Below are 17,648 nucleotides of genomic sequence, written 5' to 3' on the forward strand. Positions count from 1 at the left end.
AGCAGCCTGTCATCCACTTTGGCAGGCCAGCCATCCTGGACATAGGTACAGAGTGTCGTGAGGGCCTCATCAGCAGCCGAGGCCTGCTGTAGCTCCACCAGAATGACTACTGAACTGAGGGGCCTGTGCAGGATGTGGACCCAGTCTTTGTCGCTCTCTGTGTCTGCTGTCACCCCGCCCGTCTCCTTCGTCACCGACACCACTCTAGACAGGAGGTCAGCCACCGTGTTGGCCCGCCCAGGCAAAAACTCCAGGCTGAAGTTGTACCAGTTAAGCCTGTCAGCCCACCTCATAAGTCTCATGGGCCTGTGCCCCGAGACTTGAGTTGCCAGCAGTGCCGTCAGCACTTGGTGCTCTGTGCGGATGGTGAAAGGCCTCCCGTATAGGTAAACATGTCAGCGTTCACATGCCCACAGGCAGGCCAGGGCCTCCCTCTCCCCTACTGAATACTTCTGCTCTGCAGGGGTAAGTGCCCGTGAGGCGAAAGCCACTGGGCGTTCCACCCCCTCCTGAGTCTAGGAGAGCACAGCACCTAGCGCCACCCCGGAGGCGTCGCAGGTGACCATGGTGGGCGCGGTCAAGCTGAAATGGGTCAGTGTGGGTGGGGATGTGAGCTGCTGTTTGATGATGCGCACGGCTTTGTGGCAGGCTGGGGTCCAGTCCCACGGAACATCCTTCCTGAGCAGCCGGTACAGGGGGGCCGTTGAGTCAGAGTAATGTGGCATGAATCTGAGGTAGGCGACCATCCCCAGGAAGGATGACAGCTGGGATGGTGACTGTGGGTCTGGCAGGGAAAGAACAGCCTCAGTATGGGACACAATCGGGGCGATGCCCTCCTTCGAGAGTCTGAAGCCCAGGAACTTGACCTCCTCAACCCCAAACATGCATTTCTCAGAGTTCAGTGTGACACCATGCTGTTCGAAACACTGAAAAACCTGCTCCAGGCGATCATCATGCAGTGCGGTGGAGGGCGCATGCACCACCACATCATCCAGATAGATGGAGACACCCTGGATACAGTCCGCCCCCCTTTTTCTTAGCTATTACCAGGTTAGACACCCACGGTGATGCGTCAACAGGCTCTATGACGTCCACCTCCACCAGATGATGAAGCTCGGCCTCCACCGCGTCACAGAGAGCCAGGCGAATGTGCCGAAGGGGCTGGATAATAGGGCAGACCGACAGGTCAACCGTAGGCTGATTTACAAATCCAGTCATACGGCCCAGCACGTTGAATAGTTGTGGGTAGCGGTCAGGCCAGGAGGGGCAGGCCCCTAGCATCACTCACAGTAAATCCAGGGCAAGGAACAAGTCTAGGCCCATAATGTTAGCTCCCTTCTGGGTGATGCAGAACTTAGTGGCAGGCGCACATTGTTGATCATATCTGACGGGGAGGTGGGCAACACCCAGAGTGGAGATGGGAAAATGGCCATAGCCTAACAGGGGTTTAGCTGCTGCTTCCAGAGGCACTTGACTGAAGAAGCGGTCATATGTGCATTTGTTCAGGATTGACACTTTAGCCCCTGTGTCCACGAGGAGTGGAATGAGAGCTGTGCCCACACGACTTGTGCAGAGCTTGAATGAAGGCTGTGAGGTCTGTACAGTGTTTATGGAGCGACAGCAGCATGCAAAATAGTTCAACTTATTGCAGTTACGACAACGTTTTCCCTGGGCAGGGCATGACTGATCTCTGGTTGCATGTTTAGGAGAGCCACAGTTGCTACAGCTCTTGTGCCCACTCTCCCTGGGCCCCCTGTCCACTCTCTGTACATCCAAACTGTCACTCACCCTGTCAGCTGCCTCTGCAGTCGCTGTGTGCTGAACTAACGGTGGTAATGCCGTCACAGGCTTGTGCACAGCGCAAACGAACTTGCGTGCCTCCGCTAGAGCAGTTTCTAACAGCTTTCCAATTACTAAAGCGTCCGCCAGTGTCGTGGAGTCTGGCTCTAGTAAAAGTCTCTCCCTTAGTTGGTTACATGACGTTTTTTCAATTAACTGGTCAACAATAAGTCCATCCTCCAAAACCCCAAAATCACAAAGTCTTGCCAGCTCACACATAGTGATACATAGTGGGCAACGAAACTCAAAAAATGCATCCGCTGGCTTCTTCCGCAGCTGAAGTGAGCCTTTAAAGTGGCCGTGGCTGTGACGTACTTATCATCCGATAAGGTGAGCGTGGGGAAGATTCGCTGGCCCTCCTGCCCGAGACAATGGCGCAGAAGCACGCACTTCCTCGCCTCCGCTAGGTCCGAGTGTCCCAAAGCCAGCAAATAATCCTCAAACGATGTCAGCCAGCAATCCCATGGAACAGTTGGATCACCAGGAACAGGTAGAAAAGGAGGCGGTGGTTGGAAGACGAGTTAAGACATCCTAGTTCACCAAATGTTGTCTTTGTGTAGGACTCAATAACCACACCGTGTAGCTTTGTTCATATCACGTTTATCATACCACTGCCATTAGAGAGTTAGTTCACCCAAAAATGAAAATAATGTAGCTTATTACTCACCCTCATGTCGTTCTCCAACCCTAAGACCTTCGTTAATCTTCAGAACACTTCTATCTTATTATAAAGTGAAGAGAATACTTTTTGTGCGCAAAAAAAAAAAAAAAAAAAAAAAGACTTTTCAACAATATCTAGTGAAGGGCCGATTTTAAAACAGTGCTTCATGAAGCTTCTGAGCTTTATGAATCTTTTGTTTCGAATTAGTGATTCGGATCTCCAATCAATTGCTACAAAAAGGGGGAATTTTTATCCAACCAGCCTCCCACTGAAGGCAGCCATCAGCTTACATTCCGGAGAAGGGAAAACACAGCTGCCTACATCCAAAAGGATTAGAAATAATATGCCTCCTCTGGTTGAAGAATCTACCTGCTGCACAAACTGCCACAGACTTCTACAAAGGATTGCAGTTCTTGAAACAAAGTTACTTGCGGGACTACCAAACCAGAAGGAACACATAACAGAGCTTCATCATGGACGTCCTCAGCACACAGTCGGTGAGTCCCATGAATCTAATGCCCCTAAACAGACAGTACTGAGTGCCGAAATTGATCAACATATTAATCGATGGCACACACAGGGAGCGAGACCCAAAGGCACTCGAGACATCAGATTGTCACGAGTATCACATATTAATGCAGTAGCATCCTCTACCCCAAACACTAGCTCCGTACCACCACCAATACATCTGGAGAACAGATTTGAAGTGTTAATGAATGTGTGTGAGGAATCTCCAGACATGATGAATGTGGGTGAGGAATCCCCAAACATGATCGGACACAGATCAAATCAGCCAGCAGCTAACACCGATGCTAACTGCCGCTCAAGGTTGAACAGTCAGCGGCACTCAGCTCAGAGAGCAGCCGAGCCCAGGACTCTGATAGTGGGTGACTCTATTATCAGAAACATTAACAGCAGGGATACAACTACATGCTGCCTTCCACAAGCAACAGTTTCTGATGTAAACAGGGAACTTAAGAGCATTCTGATGAAATATAAGACTGCAAATCGACTAATCATTCATGTGGGGAAGAATGATATTTGGAAGGAGCAGTCAGAACTCCTTAAGAGGGATTTCAATTAACTTTTTGAAATGCTTAAAAGACTAAAAGTTCAGTCGTTCATCAGTGGACCACTCCCAGCAAGAGGAACAAATAGATTTACATGGTTGCTTGGGCTTAACACATGGCTGCAAAAAACCTGCAACTTAAAAGGACTGAATTTCATTGACAACTTCAATCTGTTGTCAGAGACAACTGTTCACTCATGATGCCCTGCACCCAAACAAACTGGGCTCAAGAGTGCTAAAGGACAATATCTACTTCTGCCTCCATCATCCTTCAGCAGTGTGTGCAAATCCACTCAACCTAAATGGCACAAACACACCTGGACAGAGTACAACTGACCACAGGACTTCATTTCAGCAGCTGAATGGACATGCGGCTGACACATCCCACAAAGACAATGATAACACCACGCAGCCACAACAACCACTGCTCACGGACACAATCCTGACTGAGCCCTGCCCACAGAGCTCACCGAGAGACAGTGATGTGTTAGAACTTCTCCAAGATTCAGCACCCAAGGACGACTTTCGGGAGAACAGCCAGGGAAGCCAGGACAACATATTACAGCTTCCGGTAACACCAGAGCAACAGCCCCTCTCACCGGACACGTTATCCCTCTCTCCAGCATCCCCTCTTCTGTGCTTCTCAGAGAAAATGGAGGAACTGGTGTATGCTGGAACCAAACTCTCCCACTCTTTTGCTGCGAGCCCCCAGATATCAACAAAAAAGCGTCAAGCCCAGAAACCACCAAAGCCTGTGGGCCCAGCTCGCCCTCCCCCTCCTCCTGCGAGGGCTCTTTGGCCCCTGCCACAACGCCAGGGCACTTACCCTCCTCCATCTGTTCTAGGTGAACCAAAAACAACCGATAACAGCTCTCAGTGATCTGTGTCGGGTCCCCGCTATGATAACCGTGACTTTATCAAATGTTTACAGAACAAGTGAGAACCCAGTGTGCCTGTAGCTTTCTCTTTTTCTGTTTTATTACGTTATAGAAAGCCTAAGGCCTTCTCAAACCGTTTGGCAAACCCATTTAATCTGCTACCTATTACACGTCAAACTAAGATTACTGTAGAAACAGAAAGTAAAACTGTTAAGTTAGCACTTTTAAACATCCGCTCACTTAAAAATAAATCACTTCTAGTCAATGACTTAATAACCACAAACAACCTATATTTTATTCTTCTAAATGAAACATGGCTTGAAGACAGCTGCAGTGCAACAATCCTGAATGAAACAGCCCCTCCTAACTTTACTTTTATGAGTGTCTGCAGAGCTGTTAGGAGAGGTGGAGGTGTTGCTGCTCTATTTAAAGATGTCTATCAATGCAAGCAAGTGTCATTGGGTTATTACTTGTCTTTCGAATACTTGGGTATTGTGTTAAAAGGTGCTCCTCGCATTCTACTTATAGTTATCTACAGGCCTCCAAAATACTCTCCAGCCTTTGTGGAGGACTTTACAGAACTGTTATCAGCAATTTCCTCTGAGTTTGACTGTTTTGCTATTACTGGGGACTTTAACATCCACATAGAAAATGCAGAATCCAAAATGGCAAAAGAAATCATAACTGTTTTGAACACTTTTGATCTGACTCAACATGTACATGGACCTACACACAATCGTGGACACACTATAGATTTAATTATTAGTAAGGGTCTAAACATTTCATCCATTGTCATTAAGGATGTAGCGCTATCTGATCATTTCTGTATTTTCTTTGATTTATTGATCTCTCCGACTGTTGAAGCTAGATCTATCTCGGTCAAAAAGCGATGCTTAAATGAGAATACTAGTGCACTGTTTATGAAGGCTATATCTTTAACACCAAGCATATCTGCAGACTCTGTTGATTTTCTCCTTGATTCTTTTAACTCAAAAGTACAGAATGTTATTGATAACATTGCTCCTGTGAAAGTCAGGAAGAAAAGTGGCAGACAAATAGCACCGTGGAGAAACTCAACAGCATTGCAAAATATGAAAAGACAATGCAGAAAAGCTGAACGCATGTGGCGAAAGACAAAACTTGAAATCCATTATAACATCTATAAAGATATTATTCATGCTTTCAATGTGGAATTAGGCAAAGCTAGACAGACCTTCTTCTCAAATATTATAAACAGAAACTTAAACAACACCCGCAATATTTTTGCTACTGTAGAGAGACTAACAACCCCCCCCCCCCCCCTTGACAACTTTCAATCTGGTTTCCGACCGCATCACAGCACAGAGACCCCCCCCCCCCCCCCCCCCAGCGCTCATAAAGATAATAAATGATATTCGCCTAAACACAGATACAGGTAAATTATCAGTGTTGGTTCTACTCGACCTCAGTGCTGCGTTTGACACTGTCGATTACAACATTCTTCTTGAAAGGCTCAAAAACTGGATTGGGCTTTCTGGGATGGTCCTTAAATGGTTCAGGTCATACTTAGAAGGGAGAGGTTATTATGCGAGTATCGGTGACCATAAGTCTGAGTGGAAATCCATGACATGCGGAGTCCCTCAAGGTTCAATTCTTGCACCCCTCCTGTTCAACCTATATATGCTGCCACTGAGCCAAATAATGAGAAAGAACCAAATTGCATATCACAGCTATGCAGATGACACCCAGATTTACCTAGCCCTATCACCTAACGACTACAGCCCCATTGACTCCCTGTGCCAATGCATTGATGAAATTAAATTGGATGTGCCTAAACTTCCTTCAGTTAAACAAAGACAAAACTGAAATCATTGCGTTTGTAAACAAAGATGAAGTTCTCAAAAGTGAACATGTACCTTCACTCTAGGGGTCAAACAACTAAAAATCAAGTCAGGAATCTTGGTGTGATTTTGGAGTCAGACCTGAGTTTCAGTAGCCATGTAAAGACAATAACTAAATCAGCATATTATCATCTCAAAAATATTGCAAGAATTAGATGCTTTGTCTCCAGTCAAGACTTAGAGAAACTTGTTCATGCTTTCATCACCAGCTGGGTGGATTATTGTAATGGGCTCCTCACTGGTCTTCCCAAAAAGACCATAAGACAGCTGCAGCTTGTACAGAACGCTGCTGCCAGGATTCTGAGCAGAACCAGAAAAACATGAACACATCACACCAGTCCTCAGGTCCTTGCACTGGCTTCCAGTTGCATTTAGAATTGATTTTAAAGTACTGTTACTTGTTTATAAATCACTCAATGGCCTAGGACCTCAATACATTGCAGATATGCTCATAGAATATAAACCTAACAGATCACACAGATCATCAGGATCAAGTCATTTAGAAATACCAAGGGTTCACTCAAAGCAAGGAGAGTCTGCTTTTAGCTGTTACGGCAGCCGCAGCTGGAACCAGCTTCCAGAAGAGATCAGGTGTGCTCCAACAGTAGCCACATTCAAATCCAGACTCAAAACACATCTTTTTATCTATGCATTTGCTGATTGAGCACTCTGCTATGTCCGAACTGTTTGCACTTTATTTTATACGTATTATCTTTTTATTCTTTTAATTCCTTTTCCTGTTTTTATTTCATTTTTAATGTATTTTATATATTTTATGTAACATCTTGTTATTCAGACTTTTAATGCATTTTAAATATTGCTGTCTGGTTGAAAGAGCTGGGAGAATTAGGAAGAAAGTGATTAGGTTAAAATTTGGTAAATTTGGATAAGGGGACAAACCATGGGGAAATTTGAGCTGTAATGCATGGTTAAGATATCTCTGGATTACAGTCAGGACACTTTCCAAAGGGGGAATTTGAACTGCGTTGCATAGATAAGATATCTCCGGAAGGGGGATTAGGGCTGTGTGGTGCAGTTGGAGGTGTCTTGGCAAAAGGGGAGATTGAAACTTTGTTTATCAGTTTGAAGTGCCTTAACAGGTAGCAGTCCTGTTGTGTGAGGAAGATCCATTCAGTTCCGCTCTGATGGATAGATCCATTTAGATCCACTCTGACGGACAACAACAACAACAACAACAACAACAACAACAAAAAACTCCCTAAGACTTCCTAGCTCTTCCATCCAGATAGCAAAATTCTCTGTTTTTACTGTTATTTCTATTCCTTATGTTCTATTTTTATTATTCTCCTTTATGTAAAGCACTTTGAATTACCATTGTGTATGAAATGTGCTATACAAATAAATTGCCTTGCCTTGCATTGCCTTAAACTGCTGAAATCACGTGACTTTGGAGCTCCAATTCACTGATTCGATTTGAAGCTCTGAAGCAGTGTTTTGAAATCGGCCCATATAGATATTGTTGAAAAGGCGTTATTTTGTTTTTTGGCACACAAATGTATTCTTGTCACTTTATAATATTAAGATAGAACCACTGAACTCACATGAACTGTTTCAAATATGTTTTTAGAACCTTTGTGGACCTTGAGAGTTTGAATGGCTTTGCTCTCAATGCAGGCCTCACTGAGCCATCGGATTTCATCAACAGTATCTTAATTTGTGTTCCGAAGATGAACGAATGTGTCTTATGGGTGTAGAACGACATGAGGGTGAGTAATTGATGTTATTTTCATCTTTGGGTGAACTAAAACTTTAAGGCACTTCAAGGGTGGGTTGCACTAAGAATTCTTTAGCCTGGCGTCGGTTCACCCTGCGCCTATGCTGCTTGATCATCCCTTTAATTCTAATGGTCTTTCTGCCTAGTTAATCTGTGTTTAAAATTAAGTGGTGCTTGATTTAAAATAAAACCCAGATCACCTTGATTAGCGTTATACTTTGCTTAATTTAATCCTTATTGGTGGAACCCACCCGTGTTTTTCACGTTAGCTTTTTAAAAAATCATCCCGCTGTTTTTAGTGATTGAAATTAGGGGTGTGCACAAATAGTCGAATATTCGATCTGTAATTAATATTCGAAAAATATACTATTCGAATTTTACTATGTTGCTTTTCTGGCTGTAAATGCAGTGAATCCATGATAAATCCTAAACACTAAAACTCACAGTCATAAGCGTAATTCGCGGGTAGGACAGGTGGGACATGTCCCGACCACTTTTTGCCAGGGTCGATATTGTCCCCACCCATCTTGCGGCACGGATGTATACTAATACAAAAGAAACAGATGATTAGCAATTCGTTCGTTTATGTTAAATAATAGGTGATCTATCGCTGGGATGTGTTGTTTTTAAAATCATGTTGAGTGCTCATTGCCGCTGTTATCAGTGCCGCAACAGTGTTCTCTTGGTGCTCGTGCACACTGTGCAGTCTTCACAAGGACAAGCACTTCAATCTATCGCTAACGCTATTGCGACCGGAGACTCTATTCTTTCCAGTGAAATCACAAAACAAAATACACATAAACGTGTCCCTGCTCCTGATATACATCACTTATGAACATCTTTGGTTTTAATGAGAAAAAAATTAAATAAATTACACGAGGGTGGATTAGAACCTGGAACCTCAGAGATGCTGAACAAAAATTCTACCCTTTGTCCATTAGGTCAATAACAATGATATCAGATCCCAGTATTTATTGACTAATGTAAATGCTCTCGGGACTGACAATATATTGTATTATAACAGATGTAAGGACAAAAATATCATATTAAACATGAGGTCTATGTCAATACATTTTGTGCATTTATTATTGTAATGATACAGTTATAATACACCCCTGCAATTAAGAAAAATAACATTTAAATTATCATTTTGCTTCAAATTTTGCATGAACTTGTTAAACATATATAATAATTTCTGTAATACATTCTCATTTTAATTTTGCAACTTTAAAGCGTTAACATTAGTGGTGGGCCGTTATCGGCGTTAACGTGCTGCGTTAACGAGAGACTCTTATCGAGCGATTAAAAAAAATATCACCGTTAATCTATTCTCAAATTTGGGTTGGGAGCTGGGTCTATACTAGGCAAGCTATGATGACTTTCACCTTGATATTTTAGCGTGGATGTATACCTAGCCGAATTTACCCTTCGCAAAGATCGTGGCGCTGTGACACCACACACAGTGATAAATGCATCACGGAGCAAAGAGGACACTGACAACACGTCGACAGACAAGACATACCAGGTTACTTATGATATTAAACAAAGCACAAAATTACAATCCAATCACACAATTCGTTATTTACGTGCAGTTAGTGAAAGAGGGATAGGCGGAATTGCGCTGAATGACACACAACAGAAGTGCTCTCTCGCATGCGCTATCTCTCTCTCTGTCGCGAGCGCGATCAGTTCTCCTCGCGCCTGAATAGTCAAATACACGTGCACACAGATGTCTAATGTCTAATGTCCATTGTATGGAGTATCTCGCGTGAATACAGTCGGTTATGGCTTAAGTGGACGTAAACAGGTGAGTAATAACTGAATATGCGTCAGTTACGTCCATGCATTCAGCTGCCCAATTAAATAGGTCATTAATGTTAATCAAACAACAAAAGATGTTAAATGAATGTAGGCTATATGTTAAACCTACTGTATCTGAAAAAAAGATTATTTTTAATTAGGGGCCAAGCACCGAAGGTGTGTAGGCACCTATTGCCGTTCTTTTTATTATTATTCTGCTTCTTCTTCTTCTTTTTCCGCTCTGGAAGTCTATGGCAGCCCATAGAACCGTATTGTAAAAAGTTGTGAAATTTGGCACACAGTTAGAGGACAGTCTAAGCTATGTCCATAGCAAATTTGGAGTCTCTAACTCAATCCCTTTAGCGCCACCAGCTGTCCAATGTTGCACTTATGTTAATGTTAATAACTTTTGAACTGTAAGGGTTAGAAACAAAATTCTTCTTTCCTCTGATTCCTTGGGTAAAGTCGAAAAATTTTCCGCCATTTTGAATTTTCTGAAAAACCTACTTTTTCGAACTCCTCCTAGGCTGTTACTCCAATTTTCACGAAAATTTGAATCAGATCATCTTCAGACCATGCCGACAAAAAGTTATGGAATTCAAGTCGATTCCTCAAACCGTTTTCGAAAAACACACGAATGAATTGTGCATAGTGCTTGCGAAAAATTTCATCCACAAATAAATGTAAGGCTGTATCTCCGCAACGCTTTATTGTATTCAGACCAAACTTGGTACATGTCTTCACAAGCATGACCTGAGGCATCATGCAGTGTTTCGTCACAGTGCCACCTACTGGTGCGGAGATATGAAAAATGGCTATTTTTGCTTATAACTTCTGATGGCTTTGTCCAAAAATCATAAATTTGGTCTCATTAGATTTGGGGCATCATGCTGAGTCGAATGATGTCCAATTTTACCATATCGGACATTTTGACCGTCAGCCATTTAGAATTTTGTGCTAAAATGCTGTATTTTACGAACGCATTAGCGTATCATTACGTATGGGTATTTGGCACCATGCCCTGACAATACTCAAAAAGTTTCGGCGCAGCGCCACCTTGTGGTCAAAAGTTATAACAAAATTTACAAAAATGTTAAAAACTTTTGACTATTTTAACCGATTGTAATGAAACTGATCTCAAGTCGATACGTCAAACTGTTTTCGTATACCGGAGCAACGAATTTGAGGCATGATGCAAAACCCACTCCTGAAGCTGTATCTCTGCACTGCTTTATCATATTCAGACCAAACTTGGTACATGTCATCACAAGCATGACCTGAGGCATCATGCAGTGTTTCGGCACAGTGCCACCTACTGGAGTGGAGATATGAAAAATGGCTATTTTTGCTTATAACTTCTGATGGCTTTGTCCAAAAATCATAAATTTGGTCTCATTAGATTTGGGGCATCATGCTGAGTCGAATGATGTCCAATTTTACCATATCGGACATTTTGACCGTCAGCCATTTAGAATTTTGTGCTAAAATGCTGTATTTTACGAACGCATTAGCGTATCATTACGTATGGGTATTTGGCACCATGCCCTGACAATACTCAAAAAGTTTCGGCGCAGCGCCACCTTGTGGTCAAAAGTTATAACAAAATTTACAAAAATGTTAAAAACTTTTGACTATTTTAACCGATTGTAATGAAACTGATCTCAAGTCGATACGTCAAACTGTTTTCGTATACCGGAGCAACGAATTTGAGGCATGATGCAAAACCCACTCCTGAAGCTGTATCTCTGCACTGCTTTATCATATTCAGACCAAACTTGGTACATGTCATCACAAGCATGACCTGAGGCATCATGCAGTGTTTCGGCACAGTGCCACCTACTGGAGTGGAGATATGAAAAATGGCTATTTTTGCTTTTAACTTCTGATGGGTTTGACCAAAAATCATAAATTTGGTCTCTTTAGATTCAAGGCATCAAGCAGAGTCGAATGATATCCAGTTTTCCCATATCGGCCATTTTGTCCGTCGGCCATTTTGAAATTTGTGCTACAATGCTGTATTTTATGAATGCATTTGTGTATCGTTACGGAACTCCGTATGGGTTATCAGGACAACGCCCTGAAGGTGCCTGAGAAGTTTCAGACCAGCGCCACCTTGTGGTCAAAATTTATAACAAAATTTACAAAAATGTTAATAACTTTTGACTATATATACCGATTGTAATGAAACTGGTCTCAGTAGATTCCTTGGGCCATGCTGAGAACACAGATATCAAATTTGCCATAGTCGGCTGAACTTCCTGTCCGCCATATTATTTTTCTTTAAAAACCTACTTTTTTGAACTCCTCCTAGACCCTTGCTCCGATTTTCGCCAAAATCGAATTGTATCATCTTCAGACCATGCCGACAAAATGTTATGGATTTCAAGTTGATATGTCAAACCGTTTTTGAATACGGGAACAACGAATTTGAGGCATGATGCAAAAATGACACTTGAAGCAGTATCTCTTCAATGCTTTGACATATTGACACCAAACTTTGCAAGTGTCATTGTCACCTCACTCTGACCATATCACAATAATTTGGACACAGCGCCACCTATTTGTCAAAAGTGATTAACCAGTAAATCCTCATTTTTGATAATTTTTCAGCTCTTTTACCTTAAATGATCTTAATAGGTCTTTAATTGCTCACTGTTGCAGTTAGTCTGATGCTCCCAGTCGTGATGGCTTGCTTCTTGTGCCGTTTTTGTGCTTGGCCCCGTAATTGCTGCTTACAGCTATATTTTACTATTGTTTTTGTAATTTGCTTCTTTGTTCTATTATATAGCCTAACACAAATAACTTATCTCATATAAGCCCATACTCATATTGTCCACCTCTTGCCCACCTGTACATACCAGCTGATATACAATGTAGTCTTGATTTGGGTGGTCAATCTGCATTTAAAAGTTTGAAAGGGTTTTAAATCTTCTAAATCAAGTAAAATTGCTCAAAATAAAGTAATTTAAGCATAACAAAGTCAACTTTAATCATATAAAATGTAATTTACCAACATCAAAATTGTGGCCAGTGAAAATGCTGAGTGGCTAGTAACTTTGGAAAACCACTAGCCACAGTGGCTGGTGAGCAAAAAAGTTAATGTCAAACCCTGGTCGTGACCATGGTCGTGACAGATTGCTGTAGCCCCTCAGCTCAAGAGGCTCGTAAACCGATCATCTCTTACTACGAGTCCACAGCATCAAATAAACATGAATGAACATGAGAATCAATGTCAAAAGATGTCAATATACACAACTTTTCAAGTTTAACTCCACTGAGGTTAATCTTCGAACTCCTGACTGCTTTGTCGTACAAAATAGCGGATTACTTTTAGTCATTATTTGGGTAGAACACATATTCTGAATGTCTTCGGCAGAATTCAAATCAGCCATTTTAATCTAGATTAATCTAGATTAATTCCAAGATTACAGTGAGATTAATCTAGATTAAAAAAATTAATCTATGCCCACCACTAGTTAACATATGTTTAAATTATATGTTAAAACTAATGTTTAAAATAGCAAATGTAAATTACATTATTGAATTTTAATGATTATTTTGCTACAAACGTTGCACATGGTATGGAAAATGTAAATTTAAATACAGAAATGCATTGCCATTTTACATATTAAAATGTCTTAAATAACTGGGAGAGTAAGAGTGATTCTTAGCTTTAAGAAATTTGGTAACTTGCTTTTATACTTTGAAATTAGGAGTAAATTTCATGAATTCTCTTAATACTAAGGCACTTTAAGAAACTTGAGAAACAGTTTTATAATGTAGACATTTTTAATTATACATATGCATAAAAAAAGAATAATTGTTTCTTATTGGCCTGATTCGCCAAATCCTACATAAAACACAAAACAAACCCTACAAATTAGAAAAAGAAGAACTTATGTTAAATACAGACACTTTATGGATGATTTGTAGATCACAACTACACATTAATAGATTACACTTTCAAGAAAACATAGTGGGGTGTACCAGTCCAGAGAGTACATTGGGATTCTTTTAGCTTGTTTTAATTTGCTTTGAAGGGCTGAGGATTAGGGTAGAGAGGACATAGTGATGGATCTTTGTTGCCCCTGAAATCCGAGAGGCAAACTTGGACACACAATCAGAGCTGAGGTTGACAAAACTCTACAATCCATTAAATAGTTATGGTTACAATCCTTTAAGATGCAGTGGCTCAAACGCGCGTCTGTACGCGAGACAGAACTCATGTAGGCCTACATATTAAAAATCAAGTATAATAGAAGTAATGTTGTCAATATTCGCTTTTCTGACATTTTTAAAGTGGGTTTCTGAAACTTATACATGCAGCAATATATGAAGTACAGAATTTTAAATTCTGAGTCGTTTTGTTTTTTTCTGAAAAAAAAACAAAACAAAAAAAAACGGACGTTTGCACGATTTAAGGCACTGCAAAAGATGTGAACTAACTCGTACACTCACTGGAGTGGATACTTTTTATTCAACAAAATGAAAAGCACATAAATCGTGATGGAAACATATTTAGAGAAGAAACTTCTAGTGAATTTATTAGAAATAAAACGTGCATTAAAAAGTCTGTGACAGAACCGTGTTTTGACATTAAAATAGATCCCCAATGTAAAGTCATAATGATGGAGGAGCGCATACACTGTAGTGCTGTTGTTGTCATTTCTAGAAAAGTTTTTACCATTTTTGTCTGCATGTTTTAAAGTGATAATATTTTATTCATATTAAAGTCCTCATTCACATAAGACGCATCCTCCGCATCCCCCTCCTGCGCGAAACCAGGTTAGGTTATGGTTACGTTATGGTTTCAGAACGTATATTAAAATGTAGTCTAATACAAAAACAACAGGCAAACTACAATATCACAAAAAAGATAATGAAGAACTGTTAATAAAATGCATCACAAAATGTAACTATCAAGAAAAAAAAAAATACCATGCAAAGTCCAAAAAGATCATTACAGCATGCAATTACATTTGATCTTATGAAAAAGTTAAAAATATTTAGCTATATTTAAAATGTAAACATTCACTGCATCATTCAGTTTCACGTTATTATAGATGTTTGTTTGGTTTGTCAAATAATAATGTCAGATTTAATAAAAAATAAAAAAACTTTTGAACATTAGGCTTATTTGATGTACTGTAACATTGTTTGCCAAGAATACATAATCAATAAATGTGAAGTGCTCAGGGTTTTTTTGGCAAAAAAAATGTTGTATGCAGAAGTTATAGTGCATAATAATAGCTTTTAAGTCATGTCGCTTTCTTCTAAATAATGTTATAGCTCTATAAAATCAGATTCTATGAATACAATCACCTTGACCTTTAAAAAAATAACTAAATTTACTGACAATAAAACTTGTTATTTGATCAATCTATGAATGTAACATGACATAAGTGACCTTTCAATGTACAGTAAGTTCAAGGACATTCTGTGCCCTGTTCTCTTACTCCAGTCATTTGCACAATCACATGGAAAACGAGGACAGGTCATTTGGGAGTACTAAAGTCAAAAGAGCAGGATGAACCTTGAAAAGGCCAGGATGACCCATTTAAAATTGGAAACCAGAACAATAAGGGTAGTTTTTTTTGACAAGTCATCGCCCCTCATTTCACTGGCTCTCTGCTGCTTCTTGCTGTATGTGTCCATGAGAGTGAGAGACAGAAGACGAACACAGAAGAGAAGCCTCTTTCATTTCTCAAGGGAAGCCGACAGCTGATGACACAAAGATGAACCGCAACAACATCAGTTCATGTTGAAAAAAATGCTAAAGAGATAAAATATCTCTTAGGGTACTTAAAGTAAAGTGTCTAAGTGGTTTGACTGACAAAAAAGCTTGAGAGGCCCTGATTTAAATGACCATTTATTATTATTTACATGCTATCCTTGACTCTATTATTTTGGGGTTGTGACCAGTTGAGAAACACAGTTAAACTTTATGTACTGCAACACAAGCAGGTGTACCTTTGCGTGTAGGTTGAGCTTTAGTGCCCTTCACGATACTGCTTTGAGACAGTGTGTCCATAATCCACTGAAGAGAAGATGTACAGAACTCCATCTGCATATAGAGGAGTATTCATCTTTGAACAACAGCTTGACAGTCTATACAGTGCAATACAGATATGTGCCTTTACCTGTGTCTTTACTTCTGCTTCTAGTGCTCGCAGCCTGCGGTCAATATCACTGATCTCGCCAACCTGCTTGAGGACACCATCCACCCTGAAACATGCACAAAACATCAACATTACACATTAATCTGAGGTAAAAATAAGGTTCACAATCATATTTTGTCTGATTTTCTTGATTTTCGCACTGAAAAAGGAGTGACAGATGTTTTCTTCCATATTTCGACATACACCCAAGTGAAACGGATTATTAAAAAAGAAAAAATATAGGACGGGGACTTTTCATCTTTCTTTTCTATTCATCTGTCATTGATTGGATGTTGAGATGGGGGCGTGGCACTCAAATGCAGGGGTGGACTTTGAAAAAAATGATGGAGACAACACCAGAGAGAAATCAGACAATTTCATCGGAATTTTGGTCAAAACCTTTTTTTTTTTTTTTTAAAGAAACGTCCATGGATGAATTTGATGCGGTATAATAAAAGTGCGGTCATTTACCGTTGCTTGATGAAATTTTGTGGGAGAAATCCAGTCATTTTATAAGGAATATGTGCTGGAGTATATACTTTTTTTTTTTGATAATTATTAATATTCAGACTCCAGAGAACATGTCTGCACTGTTTTGGTTACGATCGGGCAAAAAACCTAGGACTAGTTCACAAAAGTAGGTTTTGGACAAAATTCAAAATGGTGGAAAATTTTCCAGGCGGAAATGAAATCGTTTTGTCTGTCTTGAGCGAGGATTCCAATGATATAAACACTTGAATCTGGGACAAACAGTCTAGGAGTTATTAGCGATTTTCAACTTTTGATTGCTGTAGAGCCACCTATTGGCTGATTGGGGTCATACTCTGCCAACCTTTCCTTGATTTCTGTCCTATCATCTGACAAAGTTTCAAGTCTCTAGCACTTAGGCCGTGTGTCCACCAAAACGTTTTTTTCCAGCTGCTAGCGTACTTTTTCAATTGTTTTCAATGGGAACGCCACGTTCTTTACGCCAGGAGTGTAACGAGGCGCTTAGCGTCTTTTTCACGCTCAAGCGCTGAGAGCTCAGTGTTTTTTACCGGAGGGACAAATACAACACCGGCCAACTGTCATAACATTCTTGCTGTACAGTGACATTACCAAACAGAGAACAAAACAAAATGGATTAGAAATTAATATTGCTGGTCTCCGAACATACATAGCAAGTAATTCCACATTGTGTCAACATTTTTAGTCTGAATCAAATTACCTGCAAAATCAGTTATAAGTAACAGTGCTGCGGATATTCCGTATCATAGCAACAAAGCGTCTCAACTGAAAAAAAACACTGCACAGCTGAAGCGCTCTCAAGCGCTCACAGATAGGCATTTTCAGCAGAGCGCCTAGAGTTTTCAGCTGGCTAAAAACGCTTTGGTGGACACACTGCCTTACGGTTTGGGCTGCACAATCAGTTTTACAGCAGAAGAAAAATAAATATAGCTGCAAGCAGTGATCACGGGCCCAAGCCCGGTGACACTGCCACCCCGGTGGCCTCAGGGCAAATGTGTACAGCAGGCAATAGGCATTTAAAACAGTTAAACATCAAAGGACTATGTCAATTCACTCTACATTTACTGCACTATAAGGTGGGTAACCGCTATAGAGCCTCTCCTCCCCACCCGTTTCAAAGG

At 40.8% G+C, this 17,648-nt stretch overlaps 1 pseudogene; it reads right to left on the bottom strand.

Annotated features, from left to right (window-relative positions):
* Positions 1-14,246: 14,246 nt before the first annotated feature.
* Positions 14,247-17,648, bottom strand: part of LOC125256050 — a 122,829-nt pseudogene continuing 119,427 nt past the window's right edge.

The sequence above is a fragment of the Megalobrama amblycephala genome, linkage group LG20 (assembly GCF_018812025.1).
Source record: "Megalobrama amblycephala isolate DHTTF-2021 linkage group LG20, ASM1881202v1, whole genome shotgun sequence".
Taxonomy (NCBI): Eukaryota; Metazoa; Chordata; class Actinopteri; order Cypriniformes; family Xenocyprididae; genus Megalobrama; species Megalobrama amblycephala.